Here is a 23,000-nt window from a genome sequence, read left to right on the forward strand (position 1 = left end):
GTATGTGTTATCGTTAGTGGTACGGCGATACATCTCTTTCTACCTCCAGTGGGACGTTGGTAGTTCACCTTCAGTGGAACGTTGGTGTATTTTGTTATCTTCATCGTCAGTGGTACGTCGATGTATTTCTCTTCAATACCTTCAGTGGAACGTTGGTATGTGTTATCGTTATTGGTACGGCGATACATCTCTTTCTACCTCCAGTGGGATGTTGGTAGTTCACCTTCAGTGGAACGTTGGTGTATTTTGTTATCTTCATCGTCAGTGGTACGTCGATGTATTTTTCTTCAATACCTTCAGTGGAACGTTGGTATGTGTTATCGTTAGTGGTACGGCGATACATCTCTTTCTACCTCCAGTGGGACGTTGGTAGTTCAACATCAGTGGAACGTTGGTGTATTTTGTTATCTTCATCGTCAGTGGTACGTCGATGTATTTCTCTTCAATACCTTCAGTGGAACGTTGGTATGTGTTATCGTTAGTGGTACGGCGATACATCTCTTCTACCTCCAGCGGAACGTTGGTAGTTCACCTTCAGTGGAACGTTGGTGTATTTTGTTATCTTCATCGTCAGTGGTACGTCGATGTATTTCTTTTCAATACCTTCAGTGGAACGTTGGTATGTGTTATCGTTAGTGGTACGGCGATACATCTCTTTCTACCTCCAGTGGGACGTTGGTAGTTCACCTTCAGTGGAACGTTGGTGTATTTTGTTATCTTCATCGTCAGTGGTACGTCGATGTATTTCTCTTCAATACCTTCAGTGGAACGTTGGTATGTGTTATCGTTAGTGGTACGGCGATACATCTCTTTCTACCTCCAGTGGAACGCTGGTAGTTCACCTTCAGTGGAACGTTGGTGTATTTTGTTATCTTCATCGTTAGTGGTACGTCGATGTATTTTTCTTCAATACCTTCAGTGGAACGTTGGTATGTGTTATCGTTAGTGGTACGGCGATACATCTCTCTCTACCTCCAAAGGAACGTTGGTAGTTCACCTTCTGTGGAACGTTGGTGTATTTTGTTATCTTCATCGTCAGTGGTACGTCGATGTATTTTTCTTCAATACCTTCAGTGGAACGTTGGTGTATTTGGTTATCTTCATCGTCAGTGGTACGTCGATGTATTTTTCTTCAATACCTTCAGTGGAACGTTGGTATGTGTTATCGTTAGTGGTACGGCGATACATCTCTTTCTACCTCCAGTGGAACGTTGGTAGTTCACCTTCAGTGGAACGTTGGTGTATTTTGTTATCTTCATCGTCAGTGGTACGTCGATGTATTTTTCTTCAATACCTTCAGTGGAACGTTGGTATGTGTTATCGTTAGTGGTACGGCGATACATCTCTTTCTACCTCCAATTGAACGTTGGTAGTTCACCTTCAGTGGAACGTTGGTGTATTTTGTTATCTTCATCGTCAGTGGTATGTCGATGTATTTTTCTTCAATACCTTCAGTGGAACGTTGGTATGTGTTATCGTCAGTGGTACGGCGGTACATCTCTTTCATCGTCAGTGGTACGTCGATGAATTATCTCTTTTTATATCATCAGTGGTACGGTGGTATATCTCTTCAATACCTTCAGTGGAACGTTGGTATGTGTTATCGTTAGTGGTACGGCGATACATCTCTTTCTACCTCTAGTGGGACGTTGGTGGTTCACCTTCAGTGGAACGTGGGTGTATTTTGTTATCTTCATCGTCAGTGGTACGTCGATGCATTTCTATTCATATCATCAGTGGAACGATGGTGTGTTCTCTGTTAACGAAGGATAGGTATTCTGATTCCCCATTGAAAGAGGATGCATATTTCTCATCCCCAGTGAAAAAGGATGTCCCTTTTTCTCATCTCTAGTGAAAGATGATGCTTTGACCTCTCTGGTGCGAAATGCTTTCCTTAGTGAAGTTCCTTTCCTCAGCAGAATTTCGTCTCTCCAACAGATCCTTATCTTCCCCAGTGTAATTCTTCCCACAAAGTCATTTTGTGTTCCCAGTGGATTTCCTTTGCATCCCTAGTGTTGCTATGTTTCATCATCATCATATGCATTCATTAAACCTTTGCATTGCATCTTAGGATCAAAAATTGTGTGTTTTATATATTTAAGTCTCTTCAATCTCGTCAAAACGAAGATTTGCAATCATCGTACCTCCGGATCGAAGAAACTTAAATAGGGGCATCTGTCATACCCCAATTTTTGACCCTAAGATCATATATCATTCATATCCCAATCATTAATCAAGAGCTTCACTTGATAGTTTTGTTTGTGGTGTTGCACTCACCTCATCAATAAGAGGGACCGTCAAGCACCAATGATAGTTTATCTTGTATGCATATTATACTAACCCAAATACCAAAAATATTGCTTTGTTTCTTTGTAGGCTTTTGTTTTGTAGGTACCAAGCCAAGACATGCAATAAACAAGGCATTTTCCACATTTTGGACTGATGAAATCGATTTCCCTCTTGGGTAAATCGATTTCCCTACAGCAATTTTCAACAAAATCACATTTTGGACAGCATGAAATCGATTTCCCTCCTGGGCAAATCGATTTCCCTAGTGTATTTTGCACCAAATTCTCTTCTGGAACAGAGTGAAATCGATTTCACTCCTGGGGGAAATCGATTTCCTCAAGGCGAAATTCAAAAAAAATATAAGGAGGGAAGCTTGACATCATTTTGGCACCTTTTTATTTGTCATTTTACCAATTTTCCACCTCACCAAAATAATTCCCTTCATTAATTCCATTTTAACCTCATTTTACCATTTTCTACCATTTAAATGCCACTTTAATCACAAATTAAACACAAGTTAATTAACTAAGAGCAAATGACCAAATTGCCACTACTCTTGCTCTCATCCTATAAATAGAGGCCACTACTCTCTCATTTCTCAAGCTTTGAGAGCCAAAAAACCCCTTGCAATTTCTCTCCTCATCCTTACCAAATTCACCAAAGCTCTTTTTCTTTCATAAAGTTTGTGAGTCACATCTTGAACCTCACAAACTTTGAGCTAAACCACCATCCATTTCACTCTTTTTTCTTCAATTGTTGAGAGATCAAGATTTGTGTTGGTGATTCTTGAAGTAGATCTAAGTTTTGTTCAAGATTTGGTAATTTTCTTCATCTTTATTCATCCATCATAATGTGATTCTTTTGTGCTTGTGTGTGATGCATCTTTGATGCTATATTGGTCCTATTTGATGGTGATTTGATGGAAAATTCGTGCTCCAATTGATATGTGATCATAAGGTGTTTGTATGTTTGCTTAGGTCAAGTTTTATGCCTCCTAATGCTGATTTTTTGAAAACTGCACAGAGGAAATCGATTTCCTCCTAAGGGAAATCGATTTCCATTACGTTTCTGCGCCAGATTTGAAAACCTGCACTAAGGAAATCGATTTCCTCCTTAGGGAAATCGATTTCCCCTGGGACAAAATGTGTTTTTTTGCCTTTTTTATGCTTGTTTTGGCTTCCTTCTTCCTCCACTTCATTAATATCATTGGATCTAGGATGTTGATAGGTTTGAAAGGACCTAATCCATAATATTAGATGAATGATATTAATGATAGTGTGAGTTGATTTTACTTTATGCATTTTATCTTCTTCTTCTCCCTTTTTTCTTTTGATCAATGAAAGTCTTAATACTTTGAGAATTCTTATGGATTCTTAGTAAAGACTAGATCGTTACCTATTTTCTTTTCGTGCGGTATTGCTTTCGGAGAATGATCTACATATCATGTCTCTCGCATGCATTAGCACATAAAGTTTTGACCGGCCTCGTTGTAGGGTGATTTCTATATAAATCACTTGGCGATCTGCTTAACATAGCGCAATATTTTGTGTCCCGAATAAAAAAGATCAAATATGGAAGATAATTGTATGCGGTTGATTTAAGACTTATGGAGGTTTATCGTGTATTCGCTATGATTTTATCAAGCTTCTAATAAATGTCCATTGAATTTAAATCCGAGAACATCCTTCACTCACCATCGATCTTCATTACTAACTTTGATAACATACTTGACAAGTTTCAAGATGGTTATCTTTAACATCTAAAAACTAACTTTAATTTCCGCAATTTATTATATTGCTCTTTATATTTCTCGCTTTATCGCTTTATTTTATCATTTCATCATACTTACATTCCGCTATTTTTCCTTTGTCCATTTGGACGTTTATATTTCCGCTATTTTTCCTTTGTCCATTTGGACATATGTTTATGTTTCCGCTATTTTCTCTTTGTCCACTTGGACCATACTTTACTCTTATGCTAAAACACTAATAAATAACAAAAATCTAAAAAAACACTTAAGGCTCTCTTTTGGACTATTGGTTACTATCCCTAGCATTTTGGAGATTCGGACTTATGGACTTAGTGCCTCTGGACCCTCATTCTATGGTTACTCTACTGTTATGCTGTCTGTCTGGCATTGGATTGTTGTCTGTTTATTTGTGCAGGTATTTCCTTGAAAGCCCTTGATGGTTAATTCCAAGGCATTGAGATAAGGATTTTACCCGAAAACAGCCGTTACTCTGCCCGATTTTCGTCAGAATTTTAATGTGCTTAATGCAAAGTGGTGCTAAGATAATAAGTTCATCTGGATCCCCAAGTGATAATGTGTTGGTTTGATACTGATATTCCAAAGGATGGGAAATCTACCTTGACTCACAATGTCAAGTGTTGGCTTCTTATTTTGGTTAGACCGTTTCTTTCCTTAGCTTTTATTTTACGCAATAGGATAGCCTCTTCATCTCCTCCCATTCTTAAATTTTCAAAATCTTCTCCCTTTTTCAAAATATTCTTATGTTTGCAAATCTTTTTCAAAACCTTTTTCTTAAAAAATATCTTTTGCCCTTAGTGGCCTTTTTCTTCAAAGTTTAGACACCGTTAATTGTCGAAGCGAGTGGTTATACCCCACGATTTTGAAATTGATTGATATAATGAGATCTTTTCCGCGTGAGAGAGCTAGTGGCATACTCGTCGATTTTATCCGAGTTGGAGCCCTTCTTTCATTTGCGATGCAAAGAACTCGTTTATTCTCATGCTCAAGATCAATGGCTGAGTATTTCTCTCCGACGACGACAAAGTGTTTATTCGTTTTAAAAACGTTTTCCCCTTTTAAGCGGAACTACATTAGCTCTGACTTCTCCATTGCACCGAGGAGGTATGTAGGCACAAAGCTTAACGCTTTGCCGAGCTTATTTTAAAAATAAAACAAACCCTTTTTTAGCACACACACAACACAGATTTTCAAAAAGGTTCCTATGGAGTACCACAGATATGAGGGGTGCTTTAAACCTTCCCCTCATATAATCAACACCCGAACCTGAGTTCTCTTTCTTGTTTTAAAAACAAAACTTTGGGTTTTTCGTTCTTTTCCCTTTTCCTTTGAAAAAATAAAGCGCGGTGGCGATTTCAAATGAAATATTGATTCAAGTCAATCCTATGGCTTCGATATCAGATTTTCCCCGCTACACAGGGGCTCCTTTTTTATAACCAGGTGGTATGGTAGGTGAAGGAATAGGTGTAAATAATGCATTATTGTTCTTGTACGAGAAGTTTGGATGGTTCTACGTATTGGTATAAGGGTTATAGATATTGGAATAAGGGTTACCTTAAGCATAATTCACTTGGTTAAAAGGAATTCCTTCCAATAACTGGAATTCAGGGGCATTATGCCCAAGAACTCCACATACATCGCAATTAGGAGCTACTACAGCCAGAGTGGCTGCAGGAGTTATGGTCAAGTTTTTTATCTTTTGAGTAAGAGCTTCTACTTTGGTTTTGACATGGTCGAGTCCATTTACTTCGTACATCCTGCCTTTTGTTTGTGATTTTGTACGGAGTTCGCTCACTTCCCCATTGATAATGATTTTGAACCATATTTTCTATGTGCTAACAAACATCTTGGAAAGGCTTTTCCATTAGTGCGCCACCAGCAGCAATGTCTATGGTTAATCTTGTGTTGTACAAGAGACCGTTGTAGATGGTATGAATAATTATCCATTGTTCCATACCGTGATGCGGAGAAAGTCTCAACATGTCTTTATATCTCTCCCATGCTTTGGAAAGTGATTCTCTATCTTTCTGTCTAAATCCATTGAGTTGGCTTCTTAGCATAGCAATTTTGCTAGGTGGAAAGTATCGGGCTAAGAAGGATTTCTTCAATTCGTTCTATGTAGTAATGGAGTTTGAGGGTAGAAATTATAGCCAAGCTCTTACTCTATCCCTTAGGGAAAATGGGAAGAGACGTAGTCTTATAGCTTCAGGGCTAACAGTATTGACCTTCAACGTGTCAGCATATTGCACAAACACAGATAAATGCAAATTAGGATCCTCTGTAGGATTTCCAAAGAACTGGTTTTGTTGCACAGTTTGCAACAAAGTATGTTTCAGCTCGAAATTGTTTACCTCAATGGCAGGGGGTGTAATACTCGAATATGGATCCTCTTGAGAGGGAGCAACAAAACCCTTAAGAGGACGATTATTGTTGTTGGAAGCCATATCTGGCATGTTGTATTCTAAACTTAATTGTCTGATTTAATGTTTCCGATGAATAAAACGCTCAATTTCGTTGATAGGTTGTGCTAAATCATTTCCGAAGGAACGGGTATCTAGCATACAACCTAAGTTAAGGAAAGGGACAACATTCCTTAGTCTCTACGGTGCAACAACGAAGTTACGATGTTGACTAAATTAAAGTCCCCAACAACGATGCTAAAAACTTGATGGGTGCTAATCCGCAAGTGCACAGACTTATCACTGGAGTTATAAAAGATTATCGATCCCATGAGGACTTAATAATAAACCTCACCGTTATCTATAGTCGCTTTGTAAATCTAAGGGTAACTAAAATTTATGGGCAAAAAGGGAACTTAAAACTAAAGTTAAAGCTATAATTTGACTTAAGGAATATATTGATTAAGGGAGACCGGAATGTAGTTTACAATCCTTCCTTTAGGACTCAGTAAATTAATGGCATAGGTTGTATTTTCAAATCATTTTCAGATAGAAGATATTAGTTTAAAAACATTAGTCTCAACTCTCATTCTGTTGACCTTTTATATATTTCAAGTCCCCATGGATATTACTCCCGTTCACCCATTTAAGTTAAGGAATACTCTTTGAAAACCAAATAAATCCTAATTAATTCTAATGTGCTCTCGTTGTGTTTAGAAGTCCTATTTTTAATTTCCTGTATAAGCCTCACTCTCACGCTCTAGTGGTTTGAAACCTTAATATTTTCGTCGTCACGTAAAAGCTTTGGGAAAATATTCAATTAAAAATAGAACCAGAAAGATAGTTTAAAAATAAGGTTTTTATGCCAATTTAATACCGAGTCCCATCAGATGACGGTCTTCACATACCGGACTCAAAGGATTTAGCCTGACATGACTTCGAAAATAAACTTATGGTTATAGTTATTAATGAAAGGCATAAACATAATACGGTTTTTGAAAAGGTTTATTGCCAACATAAAAAAACAATAGACAACAGTTAACCCCCCCCCCCCCCCCACACACACACACACACACACACACATATATATATATATATTCACAAACAAGAATAAGAAATAAAAGCGATAAATAATAATAAGAACCTGGAATTATTGCGGAAAATACTTTGAGTACAGGAAGGAACTTGAAATAAAACTCTAAAATGGAGGCAAGATTGATCAAAGTAGGCCTAGAATACTAGTTTTGTGATAGCTCCCCAATGTGAGAAACTACCACTTTTACAAGTGATTTTTTTGCCTAAAACTATGAAAAGAATGATAGCTCAAAAGTGCACAATGATACGATAAATCTTGGACAATTTTTTTCAAGTCAAAGTGGAATTATATAGTGGTTTGGCATCACAATTAATCCCCTAAAATCATGCAATTGGTGGAGAAAATATAAGGAAGAGTGGAGTAAAGACTTGGCCAAGTCTGTTGCTATTTTTGTGCAAACTGGGTCCATGGAGGTTGCCATGGCTTAAAATGTGTTTGACGGGGAAAGGGGTGCATGGCGGACGCGACCACCCCATGGCGGTCGCCATGTATCAGAAAACCACAATTCTTCCTTTTTCTTCCTTTTCTTGTATTTTTCTTTGGTTTCTCGCACGGACGGTCTCCTTAGCCAACTACCTGAAACAAATAAATAAAACCGGCATAATACAATAAAATGACAACAAAGCGGTAATAAAACAAACTTAAAACAGTGTCTATTGAGTCGTAAAATGCGGTATAAAATGTGTTCATCAAGTGTGAGTCCACAAAGCCCCCCCTCTAGTGGATTTTTTGTCGACATACTCTTGTACCGCCGTCGACACCTCTTCTTGGGTATTTCGATTTCAACAAAACACCTCTACTTGGGTATTTCGATTTCAACAAAACACCTCTACTTGGGAATTTCGATAAAAGTAAGTCAGTTACTTTCTCGAACCTACAGACCGTGATACCAATTTGTTACTGTGTGAGGCACATTTTTAAGGAGAGGAAGAAAGAGAGTAAAGCAAATGTGGATTCTATTATTGAATTGAATTGTACAAACTGAATTAGAAACTATGTCTATTTCTATACAATTAACTTATTCCGTAAGTAGGCTAACAAACGCTAATTTGGCTTGGGCTTGGATTACTTTACTTGGATTATATATAGTGTCTCAACATACACCCATCATAATCGATCTGAACTATTCCTAATTTCTTTCTCAAATTTAGGAATCTTTCGATCTTCAAACCATTAGTTAAAATGTCGACCAACTGTGCTTCACTTGATCAATGCCTTACTTCAAATTCACCTTGATTTACCTTCTCCCTTAGGAAGTGAAATCTATCTTCGACATGCTTACTCCTTCCATGCAGAGTTGGACTCTTTGCAAGATTAATAGCTGACTTGTTGTAGATCTGCAGCACTGGAGGATTTTTCACTTTGACCTAGATCTTGTCTAGCACAAATCTAATCCAAATTGCTTGACATGCAACATAGGATCCTGCTATATATTCAGCCTCACACGATGACAATACCACTACTGGTTGCTTTCTTGAGCACCATGAGATCGGGGCACCAAAGGGTTAAAAGAATTCTATTATCTCCACACCAATTAGCATCTGAATAACAAGTAACCGTAGCTTCTTTTCTCTCAGAATCTCGTCGAATTAGAATTCCATAGTTTTTTGATACTTTTAAGTATCTCAGGATTCTTCTTGCAGCCTTTATGTGTGACACCCTTGGTTCACTCATATATCTGCTCACTAATAGAACTACAAAACCTATATCATGTCAACTATTGCACACATACCTTAGAGATCCAACAATTTGTTTGAACAAACTAACATCGACTTTTTCTTCCTCTCCACGCTTCTCCAACTTCAAATTTCATTCGACAGGTAAGGATCCAGGATTCGAGTCTTCCATCCTAAATCTCATGAGTGTCTCTTTGACATACTTCCTTTGATGTAGCATCATACATTGCTTAGAAATTGGAAATTACATGACTAGGAAATACAACAAGTTTTCCATATCCAACATTTAAAATTTCCTCTTCATCAGCTCTTTGAACTTCGATAAGTTCTCCAAGCTATTTCCAATTACCAGCAAGTCATCGACTTATAAGCAGATGATTGTTATATCTTGTGCTACAACCTGAACATAGACACCATACTCAGATTTGCATTTGAAAAATCTCAATTCCACTAAGTATGAGTCGATCTTCTTGTTCCATGCCCTAGTTGTCTGCTTGAGGCCATAGAGCGCTTTGTACAACTTATACACCTTACTTGTTTCCTCGTGAATCACAAACCCTAGAGGTTGTGTGACATAGCCCTCTTCGTCAAAGGGTCCATTAAAAAAATTCTACTTCAAATACTTCATAGTAGTCGAATAGTCTCCAATCTTGCTCTGATACCATTTGTTGGTTCACGAGGAGGAGCATCAACCTTGGGGCAAGAGCAATACACAAGTTAGAGAGACACCACATATTCACCCAAAACCTTAAGATGATAGGTGTATGGATTCTCCCACTTTTAAATACTCCAGTCTCCACATTTATAACCAATGTATGACTCCAACTGACACTTGAATTATTATTCTCAACAAAAAGCGCCCTTAAAATATTTTTAAGAAATTAAAAAAAAAAAGATATTTTTGTGTTGAAAATAGTTTGTTCTTCAAAAACGGATTATACAATTTCCGACGTGTTATTATTATATTTGACTTCTTTTTGTTATACATTCAGTCTAAAAATGAGTGATTTATTTAAACACTTTTTTTTAAAATAAAATAATTGAATAAATGAAAAAGAGATAATAGTATTTTTATATAATTATCTTTATTAGTTATTAATGTATTTACTATTATCATAAGTGTGGATCTATGTGATTGTAGGTGTAATTATCAGGTGCAACTATCTGCTAAAGCTTTATAATAATTTTAATGATGACAACACCATACTCAAACGACATGATGTGAAATCTTCAACTATCAATAAGAAGCGATAATCAAGATGTTCAGTCAAGATGCTTCTGTGAGATCAAGGTGTAAAGTTAAATTCAATAATGATAACACAAAATTTCAAGTGGCTTCGGTGGAATCTTTGACTATCTCTGGTCAAGAATTCCTTGTTGATAAGATACATCAAGAAGCTTTACCAAGACTCATCAGTCAACAGAAGTCAAATTTCAAATGAAGTGATGAATCAAGCAAGAGAACTTGAAGCTTCAAAGATTGTGAAAGAGAGGAAATGCAAAACTTCACTTTTAACTCTCTACTTCATTTCTCTCTTTTTTTCTCACAAAGTTGTCTTAGTCCTTTAAGAGCGATAAATATCAGCGAGGCTTTTGTAGTTTTGGTGTTGTGAGAATATTGTAAGTTACTCAAAAGGGTTTGTCTCTTGTGTGATATCTTCGAAATAAGTCGTTGATTTGTTCTTGAGATAAACGGGTTAAAAGATGTATTTGGTTCTTAAGATTAGCTACGTAAAATATCTATTTGGTTCGTGAACTCAACTCGCTAAATGATATTGTTTGGTTATTGAGTTTAGCCTTCAAAAACTCTTTTTGGTTTGTGAGCTCAGCCTGGTGTAAAAACTTTGCACGATTATGAGATTAGTCTGGTATAAAATATCTCGTTTGGTTTAGGGATTTGCAAATGTAAAATCTCTTGTTTGATAGTAAGAAGGTGTGTAGGCATGACTTGTCAAAAGTGGTTAGGTTGAACTTTTATAAATAGTTGGTGCATTTCAATTTTCCCTTCAGTTCTTTATTTATTTATGTTCCATATCTATCTCTTCATTTCATTGATTGTCTTTCTTTTAATTATAACACTTTTATTCTCTATTTTATTTCTAAAATTAACTTAAACCATTTTGTAAATATTTTTTTATAATTGGACATCATTTTGAACCTCCACAACTCCCCCCTTGTATTAGGAGTCACTCGGCTAATAAGTAGAATCAGAGTCTAACTCTTGTTATAAGACTAATCGTCTCAGGAGATAGACTGATGAATTCAAACACTTTTTTTAACAAGGGGATTTTCATAAATACACCTTCATTATTTGATGGTGAATGGTTTGACTTATGGAAAGATAAAATGAAAAGTTTTGTTGAAGATAATGATTTTGAAGTGTGAGATTTTATTACCAATGGTCAGTTTATTCCTACTTATTACATTAATAATAAAGTAGTGCTTAATTCAGATAATCTTTGGACAAAAAAATGATAAGAGAAAAGCCAAACTCAATTTTAAAGCTAAGCACTTGATGATGAGTAATCTAAGCTCATGAGAGTAACTTTCTATTTTTGATTGTAATTCAGCCAAGGAAGTGTGAAAAATCTTGAAATGATCCACAAAGAATTTTTTAAGATCAAGCAAGAGAGAATGCACATACATATCGAAGAAGAAGAGTCACCAAATGATTATGGAGAAGATGTGACCATTGGCTTGATTGATCTCCTCTTAATTTGTTGAAGATTTGAAGAAGAAAGTAATTTTAATCAATTAGGCCTTTAGGGTAACTGATTAGGTGGTGTAAATTTTGAGTTTCAGTTGCGCCTAATCCAATAGCCTATTGTGGTTAATCGATTATATTATCTTTTTCAGTTTCCTGGTCCATTTGAACCTTGGATGACTTTGGGCTTATCTTTTTCTCTTAGCACTCTCTTCTTATCAGCTTTGCACCCATTGCTTAATTTCTCTCAAACCAACATGCTAGTAAATAACACAAATTTACTAAAAAAATATAAATAACCACTTGTTAGAGGATTAATCAGAGCTTTTTGATTTTTAATCTCTATCAAGTATTTTACCTTAAATTCTATAGAAACTTTTGAGAACTTTCCCATTGAAGAGATCGATACACGGTTGATTTTTCATCTCTTTGAATCGCTTGATACAAGAATTGGTTTATATGTTTTCAATGGAATTACAAAAAATTTCCAAAGAGTTCCTAAACCAACAATATCATCAAAACCATCTTTTTGTGGAACTTTCAAGTTCATGTTTTGCACAAATTTTCTTAATTTACAATTAAACCCTCAAAGATGCAAAGCATACTTGCAAAATAAGTTAGGTTTTCACCTTTGGTACCCAAATTTTTTTGGGTCCATGTATGTTAGATTTCTTAAGAGGCCTTGAGGTATTACCATTTGACCATCTTATATCATGCACTATAAAATAACATAAAGCTTCTAAATGAACAAGCTTATTACAATGATTGCCTTTAAACAAAGGATGGTTAAATTGCATCTTATCATGGCAAATGCTAATGAAAGATTTATTACATTGATACCCTAGACTATTCTTATTATAAGAAGGCCTTAGATTAAGAAATGTAAATCCAAATTTTCTTTATCCTTAGTGAATTTTCCTAGGGTCTAATATATATCTACTTCATTTTTCAACTAAATGCAAGTTTCACATTTAGTTGATTCTAAAGATTGATTTCTAGTATCAGCTAATTCTTCCACAAGAATTATATTATTATTATTTAGAAAATCAATATAATATTTAACATCTACGATGTTTCTTTCTAATTTTCAATCTCTTTATTAAGTTTGACACTTAACTTACATTTTCTTATAAGTTAGGGACAATATGTTATCATCATCTTCTTCATCAGTGGCTTTGAATCAAACATGTTATTCTTCATAAAATTCCTTTGTCTTTCTTCTACAGGATACTTCTTGAGAATATTCGAAAGAGCTGTTAGAGATATCTTTGGGAAATATTTACATGAATCTCTACACGAGTTTCTTAAGATCTCTCCCATTGATTCCTCTTTCTTAAGAGATGCTTGTTATAATGAATTTTCAAAAAAAAATCTCTCTCATGTTGGTTTCTTTGGAACTTCTTCTAGATGTTGATTCTTCAAGCGATTGTTCATTTAATGTGACACTTCTTTCAAAGGAATCATTTGGTGTTGATTTTTATATTACTTCTTTAAGTAGTCTTTTTGAAGATGAAGATTCTCCTAACGTTGTTAATTTTTCTTCATCTTCTAGAAGTCAGATTACCTATTTGAGTTTTATGAAGATTTCTTCTTTTCTTAATTTTTCCTGAAATTCAACACAAACTTTTCTATCTATTGAATCAAGTATAAGATCATATTTTTTATACTGATTCTTGAATATGATATTTTGTTAGTTACAACCTTTCCAAGAGTTCCCACATGTGAAAGTGATCTTAAACATCATCAACTCAATGCCAAAATTCAATGGCAATCACAATATCATTACTATTATAATAATTCATCACTTCTCAATCACGTCACTATGTCATATCAACATACAACATCATATCACTTCGCAATACATCACAATATCGAAAAATACAACTTAAGAAAATTATCCAAAAATCATTTCAAATCAATTTCATTAGTTAGAACTTAATTTCAACTTTATGGAGGTTCAAACGGTGCATAAAAAGGATTTACGGATCAAAAGATACAACAAGTAGAAGTTTCATAAAAGTTTTTTACAGCAAAGTTCGCTTAGCGGGCCACAAGTGCGGTAACTACAACTAAAAATAGTAGTGAACCGTCTTTGCATCTCCGCTTAGTGGACCAATCTCGCTTAGCGGACTCGCGAGTTTCAGAATTTGTTCTCAGACTTCGCTTAGCGGACCTGATCCCCCTTAGCGGACTAGCGTTAATGCAGAAAAAGAACAGCAAACTAAGTTCTGCGAAAAAGCTACCCCACACCTCAAAATCACTTTCAGTCAACAATCTATATCAAAAACATATTTAGAACACAAATTCATGGAATCTAGCATAAGCCCTAACAATTCCCAATTGCAATTCTTCCCCAAACATGGATACTAGGTATACAACCAAATCCCCACTATAATCTATCATCATACAGTCACTTATCATGAAAGAATCCCACCCTAACCTTTGTTTGGATTGAAGACAACTCTAGCTTCAATGGGGTTTTGCCCAAGCATCTTGCCTCTTCTCTTCTCTATTCTTTCACCAAATGACTTCTAATTTTCTATTTTCCCAAAACTCTCTTGTTTTATTAATCTTACTAACTTATTATTACTAATGGACTCTAAGTAACACCTCCCACTTACCAACTCTAATTCTAGGTTAGGCCCAGTAACACTAATCTCACTTAATCATGTTCTTTCTACTAATTCCCAATAAAATAACATAAATCCAATTAATCACATAATTACTATAAATCACACAACACACAATGGAATACATAATTAAAGTAAAAATGGGCGTTACAACTCTCCCCTACTTAGAATATTTTCGTCCTATAAAATTTACCTTATTCAAATAACTCAGGATAAGACTCCCGCATCTTGCCTTCCAACCCCCATGTCATACTCTCTCCGGCAGCTCCTAACCAGACTACCTTCACCAAAGCAATCTTCTTGCCTCTAAGCGTCTTTGTTTCATGATCCTCAATTCGACCAGCATAGTCTCCACCGTGAGATTATCCCGTACTTGCACATCATACATGTGAATCACATGAGATGGATCAGAAATATACTTCCAGAGTTGCGACACATGAAACACGTCATGTAAATTCGAAAGATTCGGCGGTAACGCCACTCTATACACCATATTTCCCACCTTGTCTGAAATATGATACGGACCAATAAAACGAGGAGTGAGCCTCTTAGACTTCAATGCTCGCCCCACATCGGTCACCGACATAGTCTCCACAGTGAGATTATCCCGTACTTCCACATCATCCATGTGAATCACAAGAGATGGATCAGAAATATACTTCCAGAGTTGCGACACATGAAACACGTCATGTAAATTCAAAAGATTCGGCGATAACGCCACTCTATACACCACATTTCCCACCTTGTCTAAAATTTGATACGGACCAATAAAACAAGGAGTGGGCTTCTTAGACTTCAACGCTCGCCCCACACCGGTCACCGGCGTGACTCTTAAAAACACATGATCACTCGCCTGGAATTACAAATCTTTCCTCAATAGTCTCTCGAACAATTTCTGGTCCAAGTACTACACTCTCTCCAGATTCATGCCAACACAATGGAGTCCTACACCTCCGACCATACAACGCTTCAAAAGGTGCCATTCCAATACTAGAATGGTAACTATTGTTGTAAGTGAACTCGATTAAGGGAAGATAAGTATCCCATGAACCCCCTGCTCAAGAAAACAGGCTCTCAACAAATCCTCCAATGACTGAATAGTCCTCTCCGTCTGACCATCTGTTTGAGGATGATACGCCGAACTTAACCTCAACTTAGAACCCAGTGCTCCTTGCAAACTCTTCCAAAAATCAGAAGTAAGCATCGGATCTCTATCCGAAATAATACATAAGGAACACCATGCAACTTAACAATCACACTGGTATAAATCTCCGCCAACTTTGAAACTGGATAAGGGATGTTAATAGGAATAAAATGAGCCGACTTTGTAAGCCTACCAACGACCCAAATGGAATCATTTCCTCTTGAAGTATTCGGTAAACCCGTCACAAAGTTCATTGAAATGCTCTCCCATTTCCATTCCGGAACTTCTAACGGTTGCATCAACCCTGCAGGCTTCTGATGTTCAACTTTCGATTTCTAATAAGTCAAACATGCATACACAAACTGTGCTATATCACGCTTCATTCGAGGCCACCAAAACAAATTATTCAAATCTTGGTACATTTTAGTAGTTCCTGGATGAATACTTAAATTACTTCTGTGACCTTCCTCAAGAATCGCTCTCTTAATCTCCACATCATCGGGAATGCAAATTCGATTACGGAATCTCAATACACCTTGCGCATCCAACTTAAAGTCATTATTCTCAAACTGATTGATTCCAACCATTGAATCTACCAACTTCACATCTAACTTCTGAGCTTCTTTGATACAATCCAGAAAATCATTATTAATCTTTAGCCTACCCAACCCGACGCTCTTCTGTGTCACCTCACAGACCAAACTCATATCTCGGAATTGCCCAATTAATTCCAATTCCTTAACCATATTGCCAACATATGCAAAGTATTTCGGCTTAAAGCATCGACCACAATATTAGCTTTTCCTCGATGATAATTTAAACCAAAATCATAGTCTTTCAACAATTCCAACCACGTTCGCTGTCTCATATTCAGTTCCTTCTGATTAAACAAATACTTTAAACTCTTATGGTCGCTAAATACTTCAAATCTAGAACCATAAAGATAATGCCTCCTAATCTTCAGTACAAACACAATTGTAGCAAGTTCTAAATCATGTGTAGGATAGTTCTTCTCATGAACTCTCAACTGTCTTGACGCATAAACAACTTTATCATTCTGCATAAGCACACCTCCTAAACCCATCTTAGAAGCATCACAATATACCACAAAAGATTCTTCCGGATTAAGCAATATCAAAATCGGAGCCGATGTCAATCTTTTCTTCAACTCGGTAAAACTTTCTTCATATTGAATGTCCCACACAAAAGCCTTACCCTTACAAGTCAACTTAGTCGACATAAGTTCCAACATAGAAAAACCTTCTATAAACCTTCTAAAATAACCGAATAATCCCAAAAAGCTTCTAATCTCGGTAGCCGACTTTAGGGTTTCCCATTGCAACACAACATCTACTTTAGATGGATCCACAACTATGTCATCACCTGAAATAACATGGCCAAGGAAACTGACTTCTTTCAATCAAAATTGACACTTGGATAACTTCGCATACAACTTCTTCTCTTTCAAAACTTGGAACACCAATTTCAAATGTTCAACATGCTCTGTTTCTGACTTAGGGTAAATCAAGATATCATCAATGAACACCACCACAAACCGATCTGGATAATCATGAAAAATACAGTTCATGTACTCCATAGATACTCCCGGAGAATTAGTAACACCGAAGGGCATTACCAAATACTCATAATGTCCATAACATGTCCTGAAAGCCGTCTTCTGCATATCCTCATCTTTCACTTTATTCTGATGGTAACCCGACCTCAGATCAATCTTACTAAAGAGGCGAGCACCAACCAATAATCCATCAAGTCATTTATTCTTTGAAGCGAATACTTATTCTTGATCGTTACCTTATTCAACTTCCTGTAATCAATACAAAGTCTCATACTTCCATCTTTCTTCTTTACTAACAACACTAGAGCTCCCCACGGTGACACAATGGTCTGACAAACTTCTTCTCAAGTAACTCTTCTAGTTGCTTCTTCAATTCTGACAATTTTGATGTAGACATTTTGTATGGTGCCATAAACACAGGTCTGGTACCGGGTACAAGATCAATAGAAAATTCAACTTCTCTCTCTGGCGGTACATCATGAATTTCATCAGGGAAAACTTCAGGAAGTTCCCGCACCACCTGCAACTCATCTATTATAGCTTGATTCTCAATAGACAACAATGCCATCAACACGAACACTTGCACTTCTTTCTTCATTAACAGGCGCAACTGTCTAGCATACAACAATTCAACACCTTCCTCTTCAGGAGCAGAGAATCTCACCGACTTATCATAACAATTAATATGAATATGATTATACTCTAACCAGTTCGTACCTAAGATCACATCCAATCCTCCTGACGGAAAACAAACAAGATCAATAACAAAGTCTCTGTCGAAAATCGATAAGGGACACTTTAAACACACAAGAGAAGTAGTCATCGTTCCCTTAGCTGGTGTATCGACGACCATATCTCCATTCATAGATGACAACTTAAGACCCAATCTTTCAACACAATCAGCAACGATAAAGCAATGAGTAGCACTAGTATCAATAATAGTAATTAAAGGAGTGCTATTAATGAAACATGTACCTCTGATGAGTTCGTCCTCACTAGTAGTCTGAGTTCCCGACAAGGCAAACACCTTTCCACCAGCTTGCTCCTTCTTTGGTTTTTGACACTGACTACCAATGTGCCCTTCTTCACCACAGTTGAAGCAAACCATCGGCTTATGCTTGCACTCAGCAGCCGCATGTCCAAGCTGACCACAACGAAAACACCTTTTGGCATCAAAAGTACACACATTACTCTTATGACCAACTTTGCCACACTTGAAGCACACAATACCAGTAGGAGCATCTCCCTCACTATTCCTCTTGCCCTCAGTAGCTTTCTGCTTACCTTTCCCAGCTGGACTATCATAAGGCTTGCCACGGTTCTGTTGGCTCTTGCCTCTCCTCTCACTAACCATCTTATAGTGGGCATTACTATCCTCCTCATAAATGCGACAATAATCAACCAAATCCGCAAAGACACAGATCTTCTGGTAGCTAACCGCTTTCTTGATCTCAGAGTGCAATCCATTCTGAAACTTGATACACTTTGAAAATTCAGCAGTCGCTTCACTACAGTGCGGATAGAACTTAGCGAACTCAACAAACTTGGCAACATACTCTACAACCGACTTATTCCCTTGCTTCAGCTCGAGGAATTCAATCTCTTTCTTTCCCCGCACATCCTCAGGATAGTACTCCCTCAAGAACTCTCTATGGAACACAACCCAAGTGATCTCCCCACCTGCAGCCTCCAATCTCTGACGAGTCTCTAGCCACCAGTCATCAGCCTTGACTACTAGCATATGAATCCCATATTAAACCTTCTGGGCTAGGGTGCAATCCATCACACAAGATTCTCTCCATCTCTTTCAACTAAGTCAAAGCACCATCCGGATCATACGTACCCTTGAAGGTAGGCGGATTCCCCTTCTGGAAAGTCGCCAAGCTACGAGATCCAGCATTCTCATTGACGTTCGGCTGATTCTGCATAGCCTGAGCCATCGCTTCCAAGGCAGGAACAATTGCAGCATCATTCCTTCCAGCCATCTCAACTCGTCACTACAACACAAAAAGAAATCAAGACTAAGTAACAATACTCGATTCTTAGACCACACTACGACTGAACAACTTGGTCGGACAGACGGACCTGCTCTGATACCACTATTTTAACACCCTAAATCTACCCAATGGTTTAATAATAGAATCAGAGTGCAAAATTCCAAAAAAACATGAGGTGTCACATTACGACACTAAAACAATCATATATCTCAGCTCATTATAACAGATACATAGCATATATCAATAGGGAGAACTCATAGCCAAATGATTCTTCAAAACCAAATCAACTTTAAACAATTCACCGGAATAATGAACTCATAAACTTCAAAATGTTAGCATCTTGGTCTAACTTGAAAGCAACAAGACATAATCTTCTTCATAAAACAACACATAGTCCAAACTTAAACATAATAAAAGGAAACCAGAGTCAATTCCCCGAGTGCTACGTATCAGAGCAAAAGACACCAACAAAAACTACTAACGGTAACAGCTACCATCTTCGTTACCCGCACATTACCAACAAAGGATAACATTCAAACAGAAGGGGTGAGATATCAAACAGTATAAAGGAACGTAAGATAATACTTATAGCAAAGATAAGATCATGCACAATTCACTAGTTCTCAACTCAAAGCACTTTCATCACAACAATCATGATATCAAGCAATCATAACAACAAATTCAATTTGCAATTATGTCATCAACACATATTAATATTCACCTCATAATCATAACAATTCAAAATTCAACTCATTATGCGACTTAACATTATGCATATGCATGTGGTACCATTTGGAGTAAAACTCCCATCGTCATTATTGCCATTTGCGCCATCGTCACTTTTGCCATTTCAAGGCCATCGTCATTTATGAATGGATGTGACTCAATGATGCAACATCCACATAATACAACATTCATAACACTTCACAACATCGGCTAAACATCATCAACTCAATGTCAAAATTCAATGGAAATCACAATATCATTAATATTATAATAATTCATCACTTCTCAATCACGTCACTATGTCATGTCAACATACAACATCATTTCACTTTGCAATACATCACAATATCGGAAAATACGACTTAAGAAAATTATCCAAAAATCATTTCAAATCAATTTTACTAGTTAGGAACTAATTTAAGCTTTACGGAGGTTCAAACGGTGCATAAAAAGGAGTTATGGATCAAATGATACAACAAGTAGAAGTTTCATAAAAGTTTTTGACAGCGAAGTTCGCTTAGCGGGCCACAAGTGTAACACCCCTTTCTAATACCCCAAATAGTACGCACATGATTAGTGTAAATAGTCATATGCATATAAATAAAATGGCGTCACATCAACGTTTTCAAAAACTAACAGCTTTCAAAAACCAACATCAGTCATACACATGCACCTGATCATCAATATAACACATTTCACTTATCATGATTCATATAGAATATGCATTCACAACGGAAAATAATAATAATACTCATGTAATTCATAAATAATTATGTCCCATACCATAATCATGTCTCAAAGATATTCATCAGGATAATCAACATAAAAATCCAGAATACTTGGCACTAAGGCCACTCATCAACAAGTAACAACATATATATTCATAAAGTAGCATCATAATACATAACCAAATAAAACATGATTTCAACACTTCTAAATCCCAATCCAGTGTTACATGACCGGAGCATTGACTCACTATCTAATCACCAAACAAAACTCGGACGCTCTTCGGCTAAACCTCACACGAGCTGCTAAGCGTCTGAACCTGCATGTTACCAACAAAGGGTAACATTCTAACAGAAGGGTGAGAATTCAAATCATTATGAAGAAAGTATAATCAAGTACAATTATTTAATTAACAATCATAGGAATTCAACACACTTCACATAATCATGTAAATAGAATTATCCAATATATTTCACATGTCCAAGTATGTAACAAAGCTCAAGGAGTATAATATTCAAAAGGATTCAATACTATTATTCCAAATATGTACATAAACCATCATTATCACATATTTACATTTATCACCAAATCATGTATCAAACATCACCAAATTCAATTCTCACAATCTCATACACACATAACAATCACATAATTGCATATATTCAAACATCACATAAACACTAATGTGGCTCAATGCAAGACATGTTACTCTATGCATGTAGTACCGAATGTAAACCCAAATTTCCATCGCTTTCCGATTCAATATCTAGAATCCAAGCCGCGCTTCCGATCTGGACAAGATAAAAGCCCACCAAACGTAAACATATAGCTTACCGCTTCTATATCCATCTCAAGGATCAAGCCATAACTTCTATTTCAAAGCAAACCACCTCTATCTCAAGGCAAACTACGCTATGAATGTATGTACAATTATCTCCAACACATACGCAATCAAGATCATCTCTACCAACTTAACATTCAGCATATCACAATAATTCAACTCTATGAATTATCCACCAATTGTACATATACACATTCATAACAAATATACTGTTCACATATATAGGCCAATTATCAAATATGAATATAAATTCCAATTAACACTAGTAATCATACTATCTCATGTTAATTCACATTTGCGAAATATATATGAATACACACTTTCACAATCAATCAACTAATCACTAGGAATCATGCCAAACGGCTATCCACAGAGAACCATTATTGAAAAAATATCATTGGCATATAAATATATTATTCTCATCATAAATATTCAAGCCAAAAAATAATTACGGTCAAATTCTCAAAATACCGTCATTTACCGATAACCGAATAATTAATCCAAGTCCAAGTATATTCCAATCAATTAAACTCATTGAAATTAAGTCAACTATTAATTAATCAACTAGTTAATATCACATTATATTAATTTCAATTCAATTATTTTTCTATTCCATTTCCAATACTCTAGCATCCTACTGTTTCTATATTTTTCATCTCATAATTTATGGTTCATATCCATTTTAATATGCCATTATATATGATCCCTAAGTAATATTGTAAGACAAAAAATAGAACAACACAAAAAAATGAAAAATAAAAGAAACGGATCACAATGGTAATAGCATATGAAATTAGGAATAATATGGAAATGTTTTCATATCCATTATATCATCTTATAAAATATGATTTCTTTTCATCATGTTATACCATCATATATATATATATATATATATATATATATATATATATATATATATATATATATATATATATATATATATATATATATATATATATATATATATATATATATAGGTTCATTAATTAATATTTGTGAAACAATGAAACGGTGCATATATATGAAACAACAAGGAGTATAAAAGAAACAACATACATTGTGTTAGAACAAGATTTGTTCTGATCAATATTCTTGTTTTGATGATAACAATGTATATGAATTTTGTATAAGATAATATGGTACTCTAATCTTTAACATTTTCCATTTTAGGAAATATATAAAGAGTATGCACAATTCAGCGCTCAGAAGCACTGACTCAGAAGGTTCAAGATTGCATCATCAGAACATGCTCTCGCAAGACATCAGAAGGTCAAGCAGAATCAGAAAATGGTCTATGAAGCATCAGAAGAACATGAGATCAGAAGCAGAAGCACTGAAGTTCTTATGGTATCACGCTTTAGCACTTCAAGGTCTGAAGACAAGAAGATGCTCTGCACCAAGCTGAATGACTCTGATTATTCAAACGTT

The 23,000-nt window shown here is 36.0% G+C and overlaps 1 non-coding gene and 1 pseudogene across 1 annotated transcript; one reads left to right on the plus strand and one right to left on the minus strand.

The window, feature by feature from the left end:
• The first annotated feature begins 6,010 nt into the window (after positions 1–6,010).
• On the plus strand, positions 6,011–6,117 carry LOC131626017 (small nucleolar RNA R71). Its single transcript, XR_009291010.1, has one exon. It is a non-coding gene; the product is annotated as a small nucleolar RNA R71 (small nucleolar RNA).
• A 9,924-nt stretch (positions 6,118–16,041) lies between these two features.
• On the minus strand, positions 16,042–21,580 carry LOC131626006 (uncharacterized; annotated as a pseudogene).
• Positions 21,581–23,000: the final 1,420 nt, after the last annotated feature.

Source organism: Vicia villosa, unplaced genomic scaffold (genome assembly GCF_029867415.1).
Source record: "Vicia villosa cultivar HV-30 ecotype Madison, WI unplaced genomic scaffold, Vvil1.0 ctg.000253F_1_1, whole genome shotgun sequence".
Lineage (NCBI taxonomy): Eukaryota > Viridiplantae > Streptophyta > Magnoliopsida > Fabales > Fabaceae > Vicia > Vicia villosa.